Below are 23637 nucleotides of genomic sequence, written 5' to 3'. Positions count from 1 at the left end.
ACCACTCCCTTGAATAAATAACATCACAAGGAACTTCAGCAAAAAAAAAAATTAGGTGTGAGAAGCAGGAGGGAAATTTCTTTCTGTGGCTCCTCTTGAACATTAAAGAAACATAGCCTAGGCAAATCAAAATAAGAAGCGTACATCAAAGAAGCTGAAAGTCTGCTGCTGAGCTGTAAATGTCTTCACACATCAAAGGAGACCCAAGCCAGCAAGTTAAACCTCCAGCATGGGGAGGCAGACCTGAGACCCTCTGTGTCTGCCCACCAGAGCAATGCATTATTAAAGCCACAACACATGCATGTTGGAGATAAACAATGGTCAATGAGAGCCTGGAGGTCAGTGACCACACAGGGAAACGAGACTGGACACTGAGTGGTAGTAATTTCTAAGCTCAGAAAACACAAAGAAAGTAAGAAAGAAAAGGGCTGTCAAGAAGAAAAGATAAAAGGGTAAACATGGCAGCAAAGTGCATGCTAGAGATAAAATAGGGGGAAGAGGCATCCGCAGAGGCAGTTCTGATGTTTCCAGCACGTTGCTGAGATGCCCTTGGGTTACAGCAATGTCAGAGTCTGAGAGATGAGTTCTCTAGCTGAGCTCCCAGGGACCATCAGGTAAGATGGATGGAAAGACAGAAAGCCATCTCCCCTTCAGCAAGAATGGGCCAGGTAAGATGAAACAAATAGGGCTTGATATCTCTGGTATATGAAACTTATTGATGAGATATTTGATGGGTGATGGGTGTGCCAGGGAAATTGGCCACAGTCCCAGGAATATTGGTGGTCTAGCAATTCAGGATTCATGGGCCCACCTCAGTTCTCATACTCTATTTACTGCACGAATGTTAAGTGAGCATTTCAACTGGTGATGGAATCATAAATACTCAAGTCCACTTAATTCTCTGAAACCACTATGTATTATTTACCTTTAAGATGAATCAAGCCTTTTGTGGCTTTAGAATGCACCTACATACCACACACACCTAATTCAGTTCCTGGCACTAAGCTCATTCTAAACAAGTGGCTGTTGAATGGCTTTTGAAAGGGATCTATGCAAAACGGTATTGTACTTGTTCTAGAACTGCTGGGATTCAAACTCAAAAGTCTCGTGTTTTCTAGGCAAGCACTCTACCACTGGAATACCACTTAGAGGTATTTTTCACCTACCATCTTGCTTTTATCTGGATCCAGAATTGGAATGCACAACTACATCTCCAGCATAGCTATGACTACAGGTATATGCCACTATGCTATGCTCAGCTTCTCCATTGAGATGAGGCTCTCAGTAACTGTTTCCCTGACTGTGTCCCATGATCCTCTCAGGTTATACTTCCTAAGGATAATTGAGGTGAACCACCACCATGCTAATAAAGGCAAAACTATTATAGTTCCAAAAGGTATTCATTAACTTGTTATACATGTGCATCCACACCCCCACACACAAACACACACACGTTGACTTTCTTTAAAGTTATGTTTATTTTTTCCTTTTTGTTATCTTTCAGTACATTGTTTCATCCACTTTTATCTGTAGTACCAGACCACTGATTCATAAACTTCAGCAGGAATGGAAATTACTTGGTGAACTGGTAAAAGTGCAGTTTCCTGGGTCCTAACTCTAGAAGCATTGATTTCATAGGTTCAAGGTTCCTTGATTTAATATCTAATAAGCTGTCTGTTGATAATGATCTAGAATGCTGATCTAGAACCACATTTTGAAAGCCAGTGTCTAGTGTATTAATGGCAAATAGTAATGTCTTCATATACTAGATATTAATACTTGCCCATCTTTTGATTAGCTCACGTCTCTAGTCGTGGGGGATAAACCTACAGTACTCACTGTAGTCAAACCTATGAAGGAATTTGTGCATTCCCAAAAGAACTTGGGTATTAAAAGATGACCAGAAGTTATGGCTAGTGGCTCATGCCTGTATTCCTAGCTACTCAGGATGCTAAGATCTGAGGATCATAGTTCAAAGCCATCCTGGGCAGAAAAAAGCAGGAACCCATGGAGCTGTGGCTCAAATAGTAGAGCCTTGCGTAAAAAAAGCTCGGGGACAGCACCTGGGCCCTGAGTTCAAAACAAGGGGGAAAAAAGAAGATGACAAAAAATTGGATAGCATATATTTGTTACGTGTCCAGGGGCAGCACTGTGTTGGAAATTGTAGACTAGGATTTTCCTAGATAGAAAGACTTATTACTGGGAATGTTTCACTCCATTGCTGAAATCATTCTGTGAACTTCTTCAGCATTGTTTTCTTTCTGAACAACAGTGTTTTACTCCAGCTAGAAGTTCCCTACTGAAAAAAATCACAGAACTGGGAAGTATCAGACAGAAACTGGATTCTCTTGCAGAGGTTTTGCATGGCTTCTCTTTACCAAGGGCTGTATAGATTGGAGATACAATAATGAAGAAATGAACTATCATCCTATGATGCCTTCTGCTATTCCAAGGCATCCAGCTACATCCGTCATCCACTGGACTCACTCAAGGTCTCTACCTCTCTCTTCCTCAGCCAATAGGATCAGCACCTGCTTAGGTACCTTAGGCAAAAACACTGAGTCTCTTTTCCCCACATCTCATCACCCATTGGCCATTTTAGGCTCTACTTCTGAACATGCGACATCCACATACTTTCTCTCCCCTCTGCACTGTGTGTTTTTAAGAAACAGATTCCTTTTACTTCTTGCCTAAAATCTGCCTTGAGTTCCCTCTTTCAGGAAGATAAATGTTGAGCTGCTTCTGTTGGGGTCTCATAAAGCTCTCCTCATGTTCAACCTGGTCTAAGCTCATTTTTGTTTCATCTACAACTTGCGTTCCATGTGTATTTGACGCACACTTTGTGCTCTCATAATCTGCTTCACATTCTGAGCAGCTTCTACCTTCTTTCTAAATAATTATGCATACCTCATCTATCTCTCAAATCCTGCTGATCCTTCCAGGCCTAGCTCAAAAAGCCTTCTGTTCTCTCTAGCTCCAGTCACCTACTCACCTTTGACTTGCTCATGCAAAATCTGTTCTTCCTTCTTGGTAAGCCTCTTAAGAGCAAGAACCAGGTTTTAATTGCTTTTTGATTCCCAGCATAACTATAAGCATTATTAGTTATAAAGAAATGCCGCACTGTGTTGGTTGGGAGTTAATCAAGATTTGTCATGGGGGCTCAGTCTGAATGACTGCTATTCTGACGGGATGACAGGAGGCGCTAAGTAGAGCTTTAAGAACATAGCTTTTCTGTGAGTTATTCTATGCTTTATTTATCAAAAAATAACCAGCAGAAACTTCCAGGGAGATATGTTTTGCAGACCTACAAACAAGAAATACAAAGGAGGCTATAATAACGTCACTTGCTTGCAAGGGAAATTTTCACAAGGCCTCATCAATTACATTTTAAAAAATAGAGAAAAATTCATTAATATGGTCTTATGTAACATAAAAATAAGGAAAGCTTTAGTGTCCCTTAAAGCAGTTGAGTTGTTTTAGAAAATTCAAGGGTAATATGTAATAGAAAGCCACAAACGCACACACACACACACACACACACACACACACACACACCTCAGACACACCTCAGACTGAATCTCACCTTCTTCATTCTAGCCATTTGCTTTTCAGCAACATATTTAACTGACTGAGCCTCATTTTCCTCATTGTCAAACACATAATAACGACAGCTTATCAGATGATGAGAAGCTTAAGGGAAATAATGTATATAAAGTACTATGCATATTAGTTTGCTAGGACTCATGAAATGAGCCCTCAAACACACCTTAAGGACACAGGTAAAAATCAGACACTTTTCTGTCTTATACATACACACACACACACACACACACACACACACACGCATGCACACACACATATAAATTGATATGGATAGAGATAGAGATATATTCCAGAAAGGCATTGGAATGTTGATCTAGAAGAATTGACATGCCAAATCCAAGGTGAGGATTATAACAATGGAAGGTAAAGCCTGGGTGAAGGCAAAATTTTGTCTTGGGCAATATTAGCAATTCAGACAAGAGGTATTTCAAAGAAAGTTTATCAAAGGTAAGTTTACTAGTTACAATGCTAATTTCCCATTGTTCCATCACAAGCTTTTTGTCACACAAGTGTTTCCAGGGGTTAAGAAAAATGTCCTGGGATTAATTTACCTGCTGAGCCAGAACCTTCTGTTTATTTGTTTAGTGCTTTATTTCAGTGAAATAAAGATTAAAAAAATTGTAATTACCATGGCTTCCTCTGTTCTCACACAAAATACCTACTACCAAATTCATACTCTGAACTAGTTTGCTAACAATAACACTAATGATGACAATAATAATTTACAACAGTAATTGGTCCAATTAAAAGCACATTTGATTAAATCATTTATTAAACTCTAAAAGCAGGTGTACAATTTATTTTTGTTTGGCTCCAATCCTCCCTGTTAAAACATAAATTTTCTTTGTACTCAAATGCATCTCCCTTCAGCCCTAGACCATTATTTCTTGTCTGCTATAAAGTTTGAATTTCCCTCTTAATTGGGATAAACAGCTTTGTTACAGTTTTTGCTAATCTTATGACATAATGAAAATTCTTTTGTACTTTCTTTGCACTAACGGAGTAGACACATTCTCTGAATCTTCATATAGAACAGTCAGAGCTAGATGGCAGTTGCTCCTCTAATCCTAGTATCTTGGAGGCTGAAAATGGGAGAAACACAGTTTGAGGCCAGCCCAGGCAGAATGATTGACATGGTGCATATTCAGGGGAGCAACAAAAATGTATCAACTTCAGGGAAGCAGGTCAGCATCAGCTATGGCTTATGAAAGGGATCTGTCCAGGCAAGGACGTCATTGAGCTCAGCAGACTCAACAACCAGGGCTCTGAGAGTTATAGAAGAAGCAGGAAGGGAAGACACATCAAACTAGACACAATTGTCTTCATGTTTCACCAGCATTTCTCTGGTAGAGAATCAACAAGTAACACCACAATTGTATGAGTCTTGGCAGTACATTATATTTTTCCAACATAGCAAATAGTTCATTAAAGCTACAGAGAGATATTCAGGTTCTGATATGAGTTATCAACACTAACCAAAGTTTTGGAGGAAAAAATGGGGAAGAATTAGAAAATGTATAAGAAAAAAATAACAAAAATTCAAAAGAATATTGCTTGACAATGACACTGATTGGCTGGGCCTGAATTCCAACAGGAGTATCTACTTCAAACTTAAATTTTCCCAACCATCTAGTCTCGTTATAGGTGAACAGGGATAACTCGTTTGTGGCTTTGAACAATTTAAAAAGGATAAGATCAAAAATAAGATCTTTCTACTTGGAGATTTAAATTCAAATTCAAGGTCCAGTTTATGGTCATGCTATCTTGAAGATGTGAGACCTTGCCTGATGTAGGAAGCTAAGCAGGACAGGACTACTTCATACTAGACGGGAGGAATTCAAAGTCCAATCTAACTCTACTGTCAGTTACATTTATGTGAGTTGACGCATGTAATCCACATCTCGGGAAACGATGGGAGGAAAATTATCTTACACCACTGTAAACTCATTGTAGATAGCCTAACATACCTACAGTAATGCCTGGCTTTTGTGGTTTGATATCCATGCTTCTCCTTAGGGGAAAGAAGTAACAGATTGAATTGAGTAAGGAGAAACATGGTCTAGTAGTTGGGAGAATAAACTTCAGAAGGATGTTCATTAGTTCATTGTAGTCCCTGCTTTGTTCCTAGTCTAAGGACACAGGCAAGGGCCTATTCTGTACATTGGTACAGTTTTCAAGGGGCGGTAATAAGAATTATGCAAAGTAAGCAAAGTATTTGATACACAGTGAATACTAAATAAAAAGTAGCCTTCAATATAATGTGGAATATTAAGGGCATTTTGGTCTATAAGAGGATCCAATGTTGCTTGAATCCAATTAGAAGATGAATAAATTAATTGCATTTGTATAGCCATGAAGCTTCATAAAAACGTACAAGGGCCTGAGCAAGACTCTGCTCAAGTTTTACCATCAGCAAGCAAGTCTTTGACTTTACAGAAATGGAATGCAGGAAACAAATTTTGGTCTTCGACACTAGATTGGATTGGAGGGGAAAGGCAGTGTCTCAGAGGGGAAAAAAAAAGTTCCATTTTCAGCATTGCCAGTGTCTTGTTTTTAAGTCACCACTGTATTGCTGTCTTCACAAAGTCTGTGTATTTTTTTAAAGATGACAAAAGTAGTTCCGGATGTAACTCAATTCAAGAAATGTGATAAAGGCTCAAAGTAAACTTCAATTTTACTCCCCTGCTGTGCATTCCTCTTTTTTCCCCTTTCAAAGAAACTCTTTCCCATTAATGTCATAAGCCACAGCAGCTGAAGACACACACAGAATTTGACTTCCAAATGACTCATGGTGCATATGTACAAACAGAAGTCAACTGTCATTTGTTGTGCCTGAATTTGTTTTATCATCCCATCCATTTGGGGGAAAAATCATTTATTTCTTGAAAACAGGAAAATCATCATAAAAGAATATGAAGGAGGAGCCATCCTACAGCTAATCCTGTGTTCCCATGGGGGGGGGGGGCGGTTCACACACTGTGGTCCTGAGGCTCCTGAGGCAGTGGCTTCAAGACCCACATGTTTTATGACCCAGTGGCCAGATCCACTCAGAATCCCTTCCTCAAACACCATCATCTGTGATGACCTTCCTGATCTGGAAGCAGATCTTTCTCTAATGGAGTCATGTAGCACTGGGTTTCTGCACTTGTGAACATAGCCAAGAGTCCCCTGCATGTGATATTTGCACGACCCTGCCTTCTTCCCCTATGAACATTTGAACTTACAAAGAAGACTACGACATATGCCCTTCCTTTCCCCCACAGTATTGAATAAAGGGCCCAATCCACAACAAGAATGATATTTCTAATCATCTGAGGAAATGAGTGGATGAATCTACATGTACAGGAAAAGGAGCTTATATAATATGATGAGTTTTTCAATTTCTAACCCCGCTTCTTGAATAAATTAAGAAGAAACTTAACCCCTCAGGCTTCACTTCTGTTGTACCTATCCTAGATCTTCAAATAAAAGGTTCTGCTACCATATGGGCAGATCCTCCAAACATACTTTGAAAATTCTGTGATGACAAACAAGCCTGGCACAGGCTGATGACCACTTTGCCTTTACATCCTGACTGACTGCCTTGGACTCATTTCTAACTTTTCCACATACTTCATTTGATAGGATATCCGAGTTGTTCTAGTTAATTAACCCAGCTCATCGGTTCCCTTATCGTCAGCCCGCAGCCATTTTCCTCCACTGCCACAGAGCACTTGCCCGTGGATTGTGCATGTGTTAATAATGGCTTTTCAGTTATCCTGGAAAGAGTATGAATAATTTTAGCAAGCATGAGCTTTTCCCTCACTCTACAATTATCTCTAGACATCCCAAATATCATCTTGCAGATGAAGTATGATAAAGGAGGGTGCAAGGGAAATGTTAGTCACCAACTTAGGCCATATTCTTGGCAACTGACTCAGTAAACCAGAGCAGACAGTACTGATGTGGTATTATTGAATTAAAACACCCAAAGCTGTGCAAACATGTTTTACCTGTGATAGGAGTAGAACTATTTCTTCATCGCTTTCAAAGCAAACATAGCAGGATAGAGTTAACAACCATAAACATCGTGACGTGATTTGTTTTCTCAGATTAGCTAATCAATCACTTTGACGTGGCCTTAAAGAATTGAAATCAAACATCCATTTGGAATTTGTGCCCGCTCATTTATTAATTTGCTCTTTTGTGTTTATTCCTTACTTCAAGTTTACAAAGCAAAACCAAGATTCAAATAAAAATTGTGTTTATTCCTTGGTTTTACAAAGCAAAACCAAGATTCAAATAAAAAATGTACATGCTGCTATACATCCTGATAGATAAACAACAGTAGAAAAATAAAGACTTTTACTGCGCATTTCATTCCTCAAAGTTTTTTTTTTTAATGAAGCTATCTGTATTAAAAAAACACAATTCCAACTGATTAGGAGAAGGCATTTCATAAAGCTTTGAAAAGTAATATGGCTTTCCCAGGGATGGTAGGTTCTCATGAGAGCATTAATAATTAATGAGGTTTGAGGTAGGCAAAGGTGCATGAAAGAATCTGACAAAGAGTCTAAGTGGCTATTTGGTATTTGGAAGCTGAGAAAAAGCCACCACATAGCTAAATAGAAAATAATACAAACAGGTTTGTTTGGTTTTGTTGGTCTTGTTTTTTGTTATTTTTTTTACCATCCTGTGGCTCATCCTCTTCTGTTTTTCAAAATCTCACTGGACCCCCAGGCTGAGGAATCCATGGGACATATTTCTTGGGTCTGAACCACTTGGTAACTTTTCAAAACAAATTCTACATGCCTGGAGTGCCAAGACTAGCTGAATCCCTCTCAAGTCCATGTCAACGTTGACTTCAAGGATATGTAGCAAATGCAACACTCAGCTCAAAGAACTCTATCTCTCCAGACAGTTGAAACTGGTCAGAAGAGCAGAAAGTCAGGGATTGTTACAAAGAGACTTTTGGCAGGTGGATTCTGGGAAGGGGCTTCTGAAGGACAGGCTACAAGAACCACTTGTCATAGTTATTAGCACTGACAGGAGGACTGTAACCAGACTTGTGATTCACTGTCCCTGACCAGTAGAAAGACAGACAGCACTGTCCGCCTACCTGGATTGTGTGTCTGCAATGCCTGTCCATGTCATTCTTCAGAATATCTACCTTCTCCTTTCTTTTCAGACTCCTGCTTCATCATTTCAGCTGAAAAGTTCCAGGAGCTCCCAGTCACATGAAATTCAAACTGCACAAAGTACATTTATAGCAAGTACTTAAAAGCTGCTTTTGCTAAAAAGCAAACTCCTTACCTGGGTCTACCAGGTAATTAAAAGCAGAATGAAATCCTGATAAGCCTGCATCCATTTGGCATCTGTCTCCTTTATTTTGGGTCAGACTCCTAGCTCAGACTCTTGGTCCAACTCTTCACATAGGCATGTTAATCATTCAAGGACTGTCAGTCTAAAACCTGCTGAATACTAGCCTATCTCATCCCCTTCAAGGCCGAAGGTGCAAAGATAAGAGTAACTGAGGAATCAACTGTCAAGCTTTACAATGTCTTGTTACAGACTGCTTAAAAGCTATGTAAACACAAACCAGGAAAAACAGAGCTGGGTAGACAGATCACCCCATAAAGAGGTCACCCCTAGCAGGAGCAATCATCGCATGAGAAACAGACTGTCCCTTCTAACAGTAAGGACATCTCAGGGGCCATCTTGCAGAACCAGAAATAAGATGATGGTCAACCAGACCTAGTTATAAACTAAAACTCATGTCAGTATTGGGAAGATTAGCTGAAATGCTTAGTTCCTGTCTTCCCAAAGTGGCCACTTGGATTAAATCTTTCCTTAACTAGTCATTACTACTTCTGTGTGCTTTCTTTGGAGCAATTGACCAGATCTTATGTATCAAATTCCCCAGATGTGGCTTAGGACTTTCATTACACAATTGAAAAATATCCTTGTGCTTTGCCCTCATGACTCATCATAGCGTAGATGTTGCAAGGTAGTGTCTCCATTCAATACAATAGTAGCAAATGTAATTCAGAATCCTCAAACTCACTAATTTAGGAGCTTGTAATTCATGGATGAATCTGACAGAGAATTTACGCTGAACTTGCTTTAACCCATCTATGTCGCATTTATTCTATCCATACCAGCTTCTACTCCTCTTCTCTCTGAATCCAGTCCTCATTAAAAGTCATTTTTAGCTCTTGGCCTACTCTATGATGTTCACTGACTTCACTCTACCTTCGGGTCTTATTTTAGGTCCCTTTTCCTATGAATAGTGTTTATATCTTGTCACTAAATAAAATCCTTAACATCTTCTAAGACATTGTCTTCTTCAAGTTTTTCTATGTATCCTATGTTCCTCGTGTTTAACATTGTTCACGTGGTAATTTGGCCATGTCTATGTTCTAGCATTTTACATATGTGTGTGTCTGTTGCAGTTTATTATCTAAATGAGAAAATCTTGAATTTAAGTATTCTTAAAATTCATTCTTAAGGAAGTATTCCAAAGTACCATCATAAGGGATAGAGTCACACCTAGGAATGTGTATTTTATTTACAGAGATAAGAACATACAACAGTTCCTACACATTCGAGAAATGGGACTATTAGACCCGAAGAGTAGCAAGATAGTTGAATCATATATAAAGTATAAAGGGATTATGGTTTGGAGGAAAGAATGATGGTTGATATGGTAGAAGATTGAAAGAAGAATATCAGCAACAAGCAACGGTTGTTTTGCTCTGCAGGTGAGGTCTCTAGGCAACAGCCAAATGGGCTAGGTGTCAGTACCCTATCCCTTGATTGTCAGCACAAGTCAAGCACTTGGCTTGACTGTTTTACATAATTTCCATATCTTATTCATGCAGAAAGATCTCTCCTGGACAGTAACATTTCTAACTGTGGTCTTGACACTCTGAGGGAAGAGGACCATGAACTACATGCCTAGTATTACTTAAAATTTTATGTGTGAGATTCAGGAACTTTCACTAAGTATAGATAGAGAGCTACATCCTCTGAGGATATTAGTGACTTGCTTGTCTTTATTGAACAACTCATGCAAATGAGTTTAGGATATGTCTCTTCTTCCTTTACCTTGCAGTACTATGATTGCTAACCCAGGAGTCTTTCATAAATAAAATAGGCTTGGATAAGTGGACTTCGCCTTTCACAACTTTCTTGGTCACTTGTTGATTTTTCAGTTCTAGGGATTTCAGTACTAGTGGATTAAAAAAAGCACTCAATCCATTTAGGGTTTGATAGATAGATGATAGATGGATAGACAGACAGACAGGCAGACAGACAGATTTTTCCAGAGTTCTGAAAATCCTGAAAGGAAGCACAAATTATATGATGCCTATTAGATGTGCTACAGCCCTGCTGTGTCTTCTCAAGCCACGCTCTACATCTCAAAGACCTTTGCTCACTCTGTCAGCCCAGCTCTGCTTTACCATGGGGCAAGAACATAGCACCGCCAAATCGTTTCCCTCCATGGCAATTCTCACTCCACTCCCTCTGTGTGCTCTCAGCCTCAAGCATTTCCTAGGCTGATCTGTACTTAGCTGTCACATAGGGCCACCTTCATCTCTGGATTACAGTTTCCTGGGGTGGGTGCTGTTTTTGTCTGTCACCTTCATTTTGGCATACTGAAATACTTGTATGTTGTCTGCATTGCATTTATGTGTCCTTGCTTCATAAGTGTGTCACATAGAAATTAGCAACGCTTTTTCTTGTAGTGTTCTAGTGATTTTCTCACTTAGAGCTTGGAACACATCGCAGGAAATGGATGCTGTCCAGAGCATCTCACCATTCCTGCAATGAGAAGTGCTCTTTCCTCCTGAAAAACCCAGCATCCTCAAGCCACCATGTATTAATAGTAAGAGCCAGCAACCTTATGCTTTTGCATGCCAGATGAGATGATGTTTGAAAAAAATATGTGGAAAGGTTAGGAAGGGTACAGATGGCTTACACCAAGGACGTAAACAGCCTGGCATGTTCCCCAAGTATAAATTATATGTCATTATTCAACCTGTATGATGATAATGGGAAATTCGCAGTCAGTCTGTCAAAGGCATAGTAAATGTTCAGGGAAACCCTTGTCAGTCTTTTAGCATATGGAGAACGTAGACTCACAGATTTTATTTCTCTACCCGCACTTCTAAAACTGCATTTGTAATTCAGTGTTAGAACTAACAAAAAGACTAATTTTTTGGTGTATAATCCTCTGAAATCGCAGAAACATGCCAACTAGTTTTTCCCGTCTCTTGCAGTACAAGATTGTGTTAGGGAGAAGCATAAACCAATTAAGTGTCAGGAGCAATTAACTTTTGCATTTTTCACGCAACACAGAATGAGAAAATTTTATAGTGCTCCTATAATTAAAGTTAATAAAAATGAATACAGAATTCCCTAACGACTCATAAGTCATTCAGGCTCCTATGACCATAACATATGAAGATTCACCAGCTGACATGAATCTCATAGACTCGTAGGCTATGTGATGGGGTCCTGAGATCTTGTGTTGTTGTTTGTTTTTTCACCTAACTACCTACACAGGTAACTTACTACTCTGTTCTCCTGCTAGAGATAATAGGAGGAGAATCTTACTGACCTCATGAATAAAGGAAGCTTGTCCATCTACTCTGACCATTTGAGGGCCTGGGGTAAAGAGGGAATTCTGTGCTAATGAGCAGCAGGTCAATGGAGACGGGTTAAAGGCAAAAGGGAAAGAGAAGTCATTTCAAGTCCATTTCAAGGCAGAGAAAAGCATTTAAACATCAGGCATATTGTCAGTACTTTCCTGTATCTAATGGATAAAAGGTATGTGATAAACACAAATGGATACTTTTAAGCCCGGTGACACATACACAGGGTGGTACATAAAGACAAATTATTCCATTTGAGGATCATTGTCCTACCAGCTATTCCTTATGGATGGATGTGCACAAATACATTATGCATTATTATGTAATTATAACCTACAAGAGTACTTTTCTAAAAACAAATGATATAAAAACGCAGAAGTACTTTCTCATAAAGCTTCTAAGGGTGACTTTACATTAGCATCTTATAAAGAAGAGCATCATTTTCTCTCTCCTTTAACAAGATGCAACACCATATGCATAGCTGAATCAATAAATTTTGTCAAAATGAGTAACAAAAATAAATAAGTATCCCATATGCAAATGCCAAGAAAACAATAAAACTTTTCAATAACATTTGGCATAAATAATGGCAGATCTCTCTCTACACAAACTTAAAATCAGAAGACATGATGGATAATAGATACACAGAAAGATAAAAAATTGATATCAAAGTAGTTTTACACAACTTAATGTTATTCCATGTTATTCTTTTATTAATGTCTTAATCATCTGGACATGGCTAGAAAAAGAAAAGAGGTAGGTAGTACTGAAAAAATTAGTGCCTGAATTTTTTTTTGTCTCTCATACATACAGGAAAGCTTCCTTAAAAATTACCTTAAGATGAGGTTTTCATGTAAGATTATACTCTGCATGAATATCCCTGAGTACTCTGTCAATTTCCTCTAGTAATCATTGTATATATCATTTTAAAGCCCAGAAGCAAAGAAGATGATCATTCAGAATAGAAATTCAAAGTTTCTAAACAAATTAGACATGCTTATCAAGGCCCACTGAAAGCAGTAGAGATGGTAAATGTCAAATAATATACTCACTTAAAGTCAGAATCTATGTGTTATTCAAAATAATGTTTAATAAATTTAATGTTAAGGATGGAGATGCTTATTCACAAATGCAAGTCTACTTGTAATTTAAGTCTGAATAAATCAGACCTCCTAAAATTATTTGTGAAAAGTTTCACTCTCAAACACAATTCCCCCCAGAAACAGGGTGATGTGAACCAATGTGGTAGGCTCTTATACCCATTCAACTGATGCAAGAGACACTAGTGCCCAGCAGGTTGCCCCAAAAGCTTTGACTAATGTACAGTGCAACATAGACAATTTGACACTGGATCCATAATCTTTAGTACTTTGCTTACTATAATGAATAAATTAATGAGTAATGTTTGCATAGCTACTAATCCTAGCAAGAGTACCCTTGGACCACCTTGGGATAGAATCATATGTGAAAGGTAATCCAGGTATACGAGAATATCCATCCTCCTGTCTTCAGGAAACAAAACTAGTCAAAGCATCCCCCAGATGTTGCAAGCCAATGTTGAGACCTCTCAGTGCCAGGTTTGGGGCAGATGGAGATAGATTGCTGATGCTGCTGTGATGAAATGGATCTAGACCTCAAATCTCTGAGGTTGCAGAGGGTACCCTGCAAAGGGGAACAATATCCGAGACTGAACACTCCTGGCACTGGGTGGTATCTGCTGCTTCATTACTTTTTGTTAGCTTCCCTGACTTTCATTTTCTCTGTTTGGAAAACAAAGAAAACAGTGCTTTGCCTTCCCTCTTGTTAAAGTCTTAGTGATAATTAGCAATAGAGACATAGTTGAGACATAGTTGCATCTGAACTGCTCATTAGTTATTAATACATTGGGGTGTTGAACCTTTACATCCCTACCACAGAGAAGTTGCTCTATGTAGTTTAACTGAAAAATTTAAAAAAAACCATACCACTAAATCTCTGTGAATTAGATTTATCTTTGCTCCCATGTGTCACTGTCCCAACTCTAATGAATTCACAAAGGTCATCCAACAGGCAAGTAGTATCACCAGGACACAGACCCAAGCCACAAGCTCTAAATCTAATGTGCCTTCAACCATAGGCAGGTGGCCTTTTTGCGGAAAATAATATATGTGGAAGTATTAACTCAAACTACATGAAATTTCATTTTTTGTAAGTTAATAAAAGAGTATTGCATATCAGAAATTTCATATGGCTCAGTATGATATTCACTTTTCAAGTCAAGGCCAGTTAGCCTCATTTAAAGCCCAGTCTTATTCTCAAGAGTTTAGCATCCCTTGCACCATCATACTAGGTTACTTGCCCATGTGCTTTTTTGCTCATTTGAAACTATCATCTATGATGAGGGGAAGTATAATATAAATAAAAGGCATGATATAGTCCAACAGTGCAGGGAATGCAGAAAACTGCAGTTGTGTGTAGAATGTATTTTTTGTTGTTGTTGTTTTGGCAACTTTTCCTGAAAGAATGAACCAAAATATTTCTCTCTATAGCAAGAACTGTTTTGTGCTGGTAGGAAGTCAAGATTGCCTCTAGGGCTATTGCCAAGGGCACTCATTTAACCTTAATGGGACAAAGGTGAGCTGCTTTTAGAATCATCTCAGGAGGATCAAATTGTTATCCAGCTTGATGTAAATAAATAGCAGTCCCACACCCACACAAATCATTTTCTCTGTCCTATAAATACTTTCAAATGAAATGATTTCTTACAAGAAATTTTACAAATCCATTACAAAATGCATTTTAAAAATGAATAGAAATCCAATTCTGGCTGTGATGATCAGCTAAGCTAAAAAAATGCTTACAGGATAAAATTGTGTTTGTTTTAAGATTGTATGACATGGCACATATAGAATTCTCTGGAGTTATTGATGCCTGATGCTTCAGAGAAAAATACTAAATAGCAAACTATCCATCTAAACCACATCATTGTGCAGTCAACTTCTGCATCTGAACTCAGGGCTAGAGAACCTGGGGTGTAATTATACATAAATTAATTTACAAGCACCAGTTGTTTTATGGTCCACACCAGGAATTAAATTACTGGAGGGAGCTCATAAAAACATATCTCATACTTCTAAAGTGAAATTCTAAATTTATAATTTCAGTTCATAATTCTTCATGCACTTTGGATTATACATTTGTTGTTGCAGATGCTTTCAAAGAAAATTGAAGGAAAAGCTTCTCTTTGAAAGTGTTTCCCTCGGAAAATATATTCTAAAGAAAATTAAATGTCTTTTATCTACTTTGATATGTAAATCAATGGCACTGAATCAAATTTCATTTCAGGTATAAAATGTATCTCTAGATTTTGAAACAAAGATGATCTAAATTATTGTTACATATCACATGTGAATATGTGATTTTTAACAAGGCTAAAGTCATTTATACACTTGTCATAGTTTAACTGGATGTACAATGTATTTTTGTAAGTCAGAAGGCTTAGTTTCTCATAAAAAAGGAAAGATTTTCAAATAAGAACAAAATTTGCTTGAATTAGCCAGTTAGATTTAAGCCCTAACCACAGTAAAATTAAGAGAATAGAAAACCATAAGTGGTGCTGAATAAAGAAAGACAAGAAGAAAAATAAGCTAGAAATAATTTTATTATTATTCATGTCACTGATTATTCATGTCACTGATTATTCATGTCAACAGCCTACATATGTAAACTTGGTAAATTTGGCATGAAAAGATGAAAAGAAGAAAGCAATATACAGAATAAAATTACTAGACTAGAACTGGAGAATATTTGTTTCTATAAATTTAGCATGGATTGATTTGGAGACTACCTTGAAATGTGTGCATTCAATGTAGTAACTCACTCACCACTTATTAAGCAAGTTTCCTACTCAAATGTACTGTATAGTAGGGTTATGTGGGATAAAGTGGCTAAGGACAACCCTGGTCCTCATCCTAATATTTTTTTTTACTCTGTAACTCTCCTTAAAAAAGAAAAAGAAAATGAAAAACATCCAGATAGAGTGGAAAATTCTACATTTACAATTTTTCTTGGAAAAAAACAAACTCCAACCAACCCTTTCTTTTGCATTCAGAACAAATCACCACACATGCCACCACTCAACCTCTCAGCCAATATTGCTCCAGAGGGAGGGAATACCAAATGGTAAAGAATTTCTATCCCAAAGACTTACTTCCCTTTTCAATATAGCAGAAAGAACACCTTCAAAGTTAAATTAATTAAAGAATATTCCTATTTTAGAAGGGTTTTACAAAGCAGTGAATAATATATATATATATATATATAATCAGAAAATTAACAACAAGAAAGAGTATAACTAGATTATTTCAAATTGAATTATGGGGACAAAATATTTTTGATCTAGACAACTGATCATATACTAGATACACATTTTTCTCTTATAAGATACCTATTACTTTATATTGTTCCCCCCTTTTTCATTGTGTCACCGTTAGTTAACTCTCACCCACTAGCCTAACAAAAGCGTTTCAACTTCAAAGTCCCAATCATGTTTCTCTTAATATCAGGTTGGAAGTAGCCCTGACTGTAGGATGGCTGCAGGACTGATCAGTACCAGTTTCGGAGAATTTAGATAACAACAACAATGGAGTAAAAATAGTTGGTTGCTAGTAATCAACCCCCAGCTGAGGTACCAATAACTCTGCCCCTAAATGTTCCTAAAGGAAAAAAAATAGTGGAAATGATATTTGGAAATGAACACAGTAATCAGGGTTTACAATCTAGTAGGAGAACTCAAGAGACATGGTGATTTCTCAATGGCTGGAAGGAATCCCAATCAAAACATTAACATAAAAATGAGGGGAAAATATGACATTAAATGTAAGTACATATAGATGTACAAAAGGAAAAAAATAATCATGAGTTCAGACATTTGTATAGCACAGTATGTCCACTTAGGTGTATTTCTACACTAAGTCACTCTCATAATGATTTTAGAGGCTTTGGAGAGTGGATATCAATAGGAAACTATACAACACGACTTATGTTTTAGTTAAATTTCACAAGACCATGTGAAGTTTGCAAACATGCAAGTTGTAAGAGAGAGATAAGATATGACAGAATTACATAACACCTTTCTAATCTTTAAATGTTTACTGTAATCAGAATGGCAGTGTATAAAAGAGCTGTATTGGGCTGTGGAAAGATCTAAAGTCGTCAATAAGCAATAGTGCTGGTATAGCTTTAGTGAATAAATTCTGACAATGCCACTATTGGCTGAAGTAGAAATCTATTCATTTGTAAGGATTAGGGGCAGTTACTTCTTACTACTTCTACATTATGTAAAACTAATAGAATTATCACAGGTTTTCTTTCTTGACCTGTGTTGGGCAACATTCCTCCCTTCACCAAATCCATAGCTACAAAAGTGTTATTTAAGTATGTTTCATGACACAATAGTGTTCACTCTGGCAGAAGAAACAGACACAGTCATTATTTATTCTACATTCTCATTCAAGTTGAGCATTAAATGTTCACCATCTAGGACAATAGCCGCTGTCCGTGGTACTGACCTACTATCTTAAAAGAAGTCAACCTGAACTTGAGAAAGTATCCTGCATTTCCTAATTCTTCAAAACACAGGATAAAAAGACAAACGTCTACAAAAGCAATACTTGCAAAACTGTTTGATGTAAACCAAACGAACAACTCATGGGGGGAGAGATGGTGGGAAGGAGGGAGGAGGTAATAAACAGTACAAGAAATATATCCAATGCCTAACGTATGAAACTGTAACCTCTCTGTACATCAGTTTTATAATAAAAACTTAAAAAAAGAAATGTATCCAATGCCTAATGTATGAAACTGTAACCTCTCTGTACATCACTTTGACAAATAAATCTTAAAAAAATAAAAAACTCAAATCCTATGAACATAATTGCCATTTTAAAAATTATACCTCCATATTTACAGAAATGATAATGACATCATATTTTTCTTTGATATGTTCATACATTATTGGATGTTCTTTTTTTTTCACGATCCCATATCATATGTCTGAAAGTTAGAGAAAATGCTCCATCATCAGAATATCTGCTCTGCTAGAATATACTTCTGTTCTTCCTGAAAGTGGTCATTCTAAGCCCATGAAATACAGTGCAAATCACAGTGAGGGTCAACACTTACTAATTGTCCATGACTAAAAACCATGTAATGTGTAGTGACACACAGAATTCCAAATAATGTTTCAGATTGCAGTGCACAGTGAAGTCATCAGATACACATTCAAGGAGGCCTGCTTTCATAAACACAGGGTTGGCATCAAGTGGCTGCTCCAGAAGATTTTCAAATGTGAAATGTGCTATTGAATTAGCAGCAGATGCATTATTTAGAGACCAGTGTGCTTTGAACACCAGGGACAAAATATCTACCGAGACATTGTTCTGCCCCTTGGCCCTACTTAGTTAATCTTTCCTGCAGAATTTTCTGTTTTATATCCTTTGCCCTATCATCCATGAAATCAAATGAATAATACACAGAATAGAAAAAAATAGTTTTAAGAAATGAAATGAATGCCAAACCAAATTCACAAGTCATCAACTAAGCTGCTGCCTTTGAAAAATGTTTCCATGTCTTCTGGTCATTGGATCTTTAGGATATATTATCTAGTACACTCCTTCTATGAGGTTTAACACAAGTGAGGGAGTTTATCAGCTTCTTTAGAATAGTATTCTAGAACCTCTACAGGTGCCAGAGTGGACTGACATCTATATGGCAGAAAGAGTGAATGCTCACAAGTACCATAATAGAATTGGTGAGCACCAGGGGATGGCAGGTATCAAAGCATCTGGCTCTGCCACCTGCATCAGGAGACAATGCCACACAGGCAAGAACAAAGGAAGAAAAGACTGGGATAAAGTGCTACCTAATTTGGCCTACCTGGAACACATCATTACAATATCAATCCTTATGGAGGAGGGTTGCTTCCAGAGTCATTACTTAAAATTTACTAGAAAAAATGTACTAGATGTTTACTAAATGTTTATGTAAAATGCTCAATGAGAAATAGCGAAGTGCTTTATCTTCACACGCAAAGCTTTCTTTCCAATGAGTAATTCTTCAGGATCTAATATTTATTTATAGGTTATCACTCCATGTTTCATTTTACTTTTGTGTAGTATCCAAAGATATGATCGCATATGATCAACTATGCCATTCCAGTTAAATCCCTCCACCCAATAATATGGCCTTATATCACTCTCACTGTAAAAAATACACATACATCTAGCCTGTAATTCAGCAACAGAACTTCTGATTATAAGTTTCAGTCATCATCCTATAGACTGATGATGATTAATTAGTGTTTCTTTCTAGCCCTTGGAAGACAAAGGATACCATGTGAGCATTCTTGATTAACATTCATTAGTATTCCTCCTAACACTAGCAGCCCAAGTTTACTCTGCTCTCCATATTATCACCAAATTCATTCTTGCAAACTCTTTACAAACATTAACTAATTAATGATGATTCCAGCTCATAAATATAGTATATAAAGAAATGCTATAGAAAAGAGATTAGGAAATGAGTCTCATTAGTTACTTATTTCAAACTGTAAAATGCCATAGGGGAAAAAATCCCATTTAACTTAAAGAGAATATAAAGAACTACAGAAGGGGGAAAAAGAAGAAACCGTTTTGTAGAAACATTTAGGACTTCAGCCAACTCTTAAAAAAAGAGGTAGAATAATAATCTTTTGAAAATTTCAAGTCACAGTGTGCTGTAGATTCTGCAGTGTTTAAAAGGTGGAGAGAGCAGAGAGGAAGCCAGAAATAATACATGCAATTGGTTAAGTTAATTATTACAGTGAACTTTGGCAAGTTCAGAATAGACTACCATGGCCCATCACATGAACACTGCCTACTCAAATGCATTCCTGCCTAAAGACTGGAATATTCTAATCACTCGAACCAGGCCAGGTGCTTGTTCCAAAATCTACTTTAAATAATTACAAAATAAGTTAGCACTCTGCCCTGCTAAGGTCATATTTAACTCTGTTATGTACACCCTTTATACTAGGTGGCTATTTTCATCTAATATGCAATAGGAAAGTTCAAAAACAAAAAAGGCTTTCTAAACTAATGTTCCATCTGGCATATGCAATACCTCAACAGCCAGCCTATTTTACAAGCAATATGTTTGCTATCTAGAAGACAGTTGTAACCATGGTAAAAATAAAAACAAAAAAACATTTCATTTTAAGTTTATGGCATGCAACGGTGATATGAATTGGAATTTCCTTTGAGAACTTATGACAAAAAGATGTATCAGAAATATTATTCTTTATACTGACATTCTACCCCAGTTAGAATGGCCATTACAAGGAAACAAACAATAAATACTGATCAGGATGTGGCCAAAAAGGAACCCTAATACACTGTTGGTGGGAATGTAACCTTCTTCAAACATTCTGGAAAGCAGTATGGAGATTCCTAAAAAAAAACAAAACACAGTACTTTGCTATAATCCAGTATTTACTCAAAAGATTACAAACCAGGAAAGTCACCAGTATAACTATGTTCACTGCAGTACTACTCACTGTATCCAAGGTAGTGAAGCAGCCCAGGCCCCCCATCAGTGCATGAATGGATTGATAAAATATGATATATGTATAGATATACAAATATGTACACACACAAGGAAATGTTATTCAGACTTTAGACAGAATATTATATCATTTGTAAAGAAATGGGAGGACTTGAAAAAATTAAATGAAGTAAGTCAAATACAAAGAGACGATGGATGCATGTTTTCCCTCATACGTGGAAGACAGAATTAGCTTATAAACACAAATAGGTTGGGTTGTATGCAAGTGTGCACAAATGAATTAACTGCAATATGGTAGATTCAAGGGAGAACTCAAACAGTGTAATTCCTTAGAAAAGCAGTCAAAATTTGACAAAATAAATACAAAGAACAGTTACTTGAAAGGGGATGGAATGAGGTCAAGGAAAAGGAGAAGATTAATGAAGAGAAGAAGAAGATGAGAATCAGTCAAGAGTTCAATGCATATCCACTCAAATTACAAAAAGTGAGGGGAGGGGTAGATGGGAAGGATGGGTGAGAATGTTGAAAGAGATGACATTGATTATAAACATTGATCATTAACTGCTTTGTTAAACAGGCAACTCCTTTGTTCAATTACTTAAAGATAGTTTTTCAAAACAGAAATAGTTTTCTTTAGAAACTCTTCAGCCTGGGACAGTTTTGTTGTTAGTCTTCTTAATATGGAATGTAATGAAGTTTTAATTGAAGAACACTTGTACTTTCCTTGGTAAATGTCATTCTTGAAAGACTGAGTCAGCTAAATCAGTAATGATTAGAAAGTTGCAAGCTTGGTATGACCTTCCTTTGGGCATGTGAATAACCTATAAACATTGTCAGCTGGCTTGAGAAAGGCAGCTCTGTTCAGAGCCATAAATTGGTCAGATTGTCAACATGTTCTGGGCATTACAGAAGCAAGAAGCTCTGAGTCAATGGCTAAGTAGCTGCTGCTATAAATGCTTAAAAGTAGACCAATGGGGGAAATGTATATCGTTTTTTTTACATCATGCAAATTCTGACACAAAGCACCAAATAAATGTAGTCAAGAGTTATAAGTGCTTTTTTGGAAAGCATATGATTCATGTTCTGTTGAACTTTTCCAAACCTAAACAATAATATTTTCACTTGAACTACAAGGGACATTAGAATTTATTCACTTTGGGGTGACATAGATTATTTACATTGACCCATATGTTTGTAACACTTTATGATTTTTGACTGAGTCTTTAAAATATGACTTTGGAAGAAATTTTAGGAACTTTAACATATTAGAGATGTCATACCTACTTCTTTGATGTCTACTTATTTCTAAGTTACCATTTTTAACACAATGTATTTCTTTATTTTTAATCATTCTTGCTATCCTTACCAATTGAAATAAGGTTGCTATAGCTACCTCTATATTTGCTTTGGGATGTGCCAAAACCTAAGTAGGCATATTTTCCTTTAGATTTAACTTCATTTAGTTGGGTTGAGCAAGGAACTATATTGAATAAGTATGTCATTTCCAAATATATATAAATCACAACACAAAAAATATGATAACAGCAGCTTATAGAATGGCTTTTGTTACAGGTTGTATGTACTTGCTATCTATTCATTTGTCCCATAAAGAGTCACTAATTGCTTTTGAGATCAGTTGTATCCCCTCATTTATTCATTTTTTTCATTTAATAAATATATAGCTCAGCAATTATGGGGCAGGCATATTGTGTTAGAACTTTCTTGATGTATTAATATAACTATAACTGGCTCCTTGATGTATTAATATAACTATAACTGGCTCCTTACCCTCTGATAACTCAGAGTCCAATGAGCATAACAGTCATGATTAATTGCTCTGCAGTGAAAAAAAGACACATACAACTGACACAATCACATTAAGTTATGACAATACAGAAAAATAAGAATTAATATGTTTCAAGATGTTTAGGAAAATTTCTCAAAAGTTTGGCATTTAAGATGGACTTTTAAGATGAAGCAGAGATTCTTTTGGCAAGAAGAGCCAAGTGTGACTCAAAAATTGTGCTTCAGGCTATAGCAACAGATCAGAAACATTGGGTCATTGGGGGTTCCATGTAATCGAGAGTAAGGTGGTAGGGATGGAAGATGACACTGGATCTCAGGTTGATGAGTCTTCCACTCTCCAAAAAAAACAAAAGAAGAAAACGGCACACTTTACTTAAGTAATTATGAAAAAAAATGTGCACTCAATCCCTATGATTGTAAAGCAATATGTGAGTCTAGAATAAAATCAAAGAATTAATTGTTCAGATGCTATCACCACTAACTGATAAAGTTTTGTTTTTATTTTATGGTCAGTGAATGGGATTGAGCACAATTTGGTCCCATGACTAGAGCATAAATTCCAGAAGACACAGATTATGAGAGCATATATAACACTCATGTGTTTGTGCAGAGTAGATGCCGAATCAATATGAACTAAAACATAATTGAATACGTTTTCTAACAGAGGAGTCAAAATGTATTCACATTAAAAGTGAAATAACCATGCACAAGATGTCACAAAGTAGTAAGTAGGCCATGAAGGGCCTGAGATGAGGTGGGAAGTCTGGAGGGATCATGGTGGGGAAAAACACTGAGGAGTGAGAAATAAAGTTTTTTTTTCTTTCCTTGATAATGAGTCAAATTTTAAAAAGGGGGAAAAGTTGTTTAGGTGAAAACAGTTGAAGGCTATGTGGATTAAAGTAAATATTAGGCTTATTTAACATAACCATCTACCAGCATATAATTCTTCTTTCTTGAATATTAGTTAAACATAAATTTAGTTACAATAAGTTAGCAGTTAAAAATAAAATAA

General features: G+C 36.9%; 1 protein-coding gene and 1 long non-coding RNA gene across 2 annotated transcripts in view; one reads left to right on the top strand and one right to left on the bottom strand.

Moving 5' to 3' along the window:
• Window positions 1-23637, bottom strand: part of Dcc (DCC netrin 1 receptor) — a 961067-nt gene that overhangs the window by 879039 nt on the left and 58391 nt on the right. The window lies entirely within an intron of this gene.
• On the top strand, window positions 1702-22103 carry LOC125364146. The gene is made up of 3 exons (XR_007213422.1): window positions 1702-1831; window positions 20192-20197; window positions 22091-22103. It is a non-coding gene; the product is annotated as an uncharacterized LOC125364146 (long non-coding RNA).

This window comes from Perognathus longimembris, chromosome 15 (assembly GCF_023159225.1).
Source record: "Perognathus longimembris pacificus isolate PPM17 chromosome 15, ASM2315922v1, whole genome shotgun sequence".
NCBI lineage: Eukaryota > Metazoa > Chordata > Mammalia > Rodentia > Heteromyidae > Perognathus > Perognathus longimembris.
The sequence above is the reverse complement of the archived record's forward strand: the minus strand, read 5'-3'. Positions and strand labels throughout refer to the sequence as shown.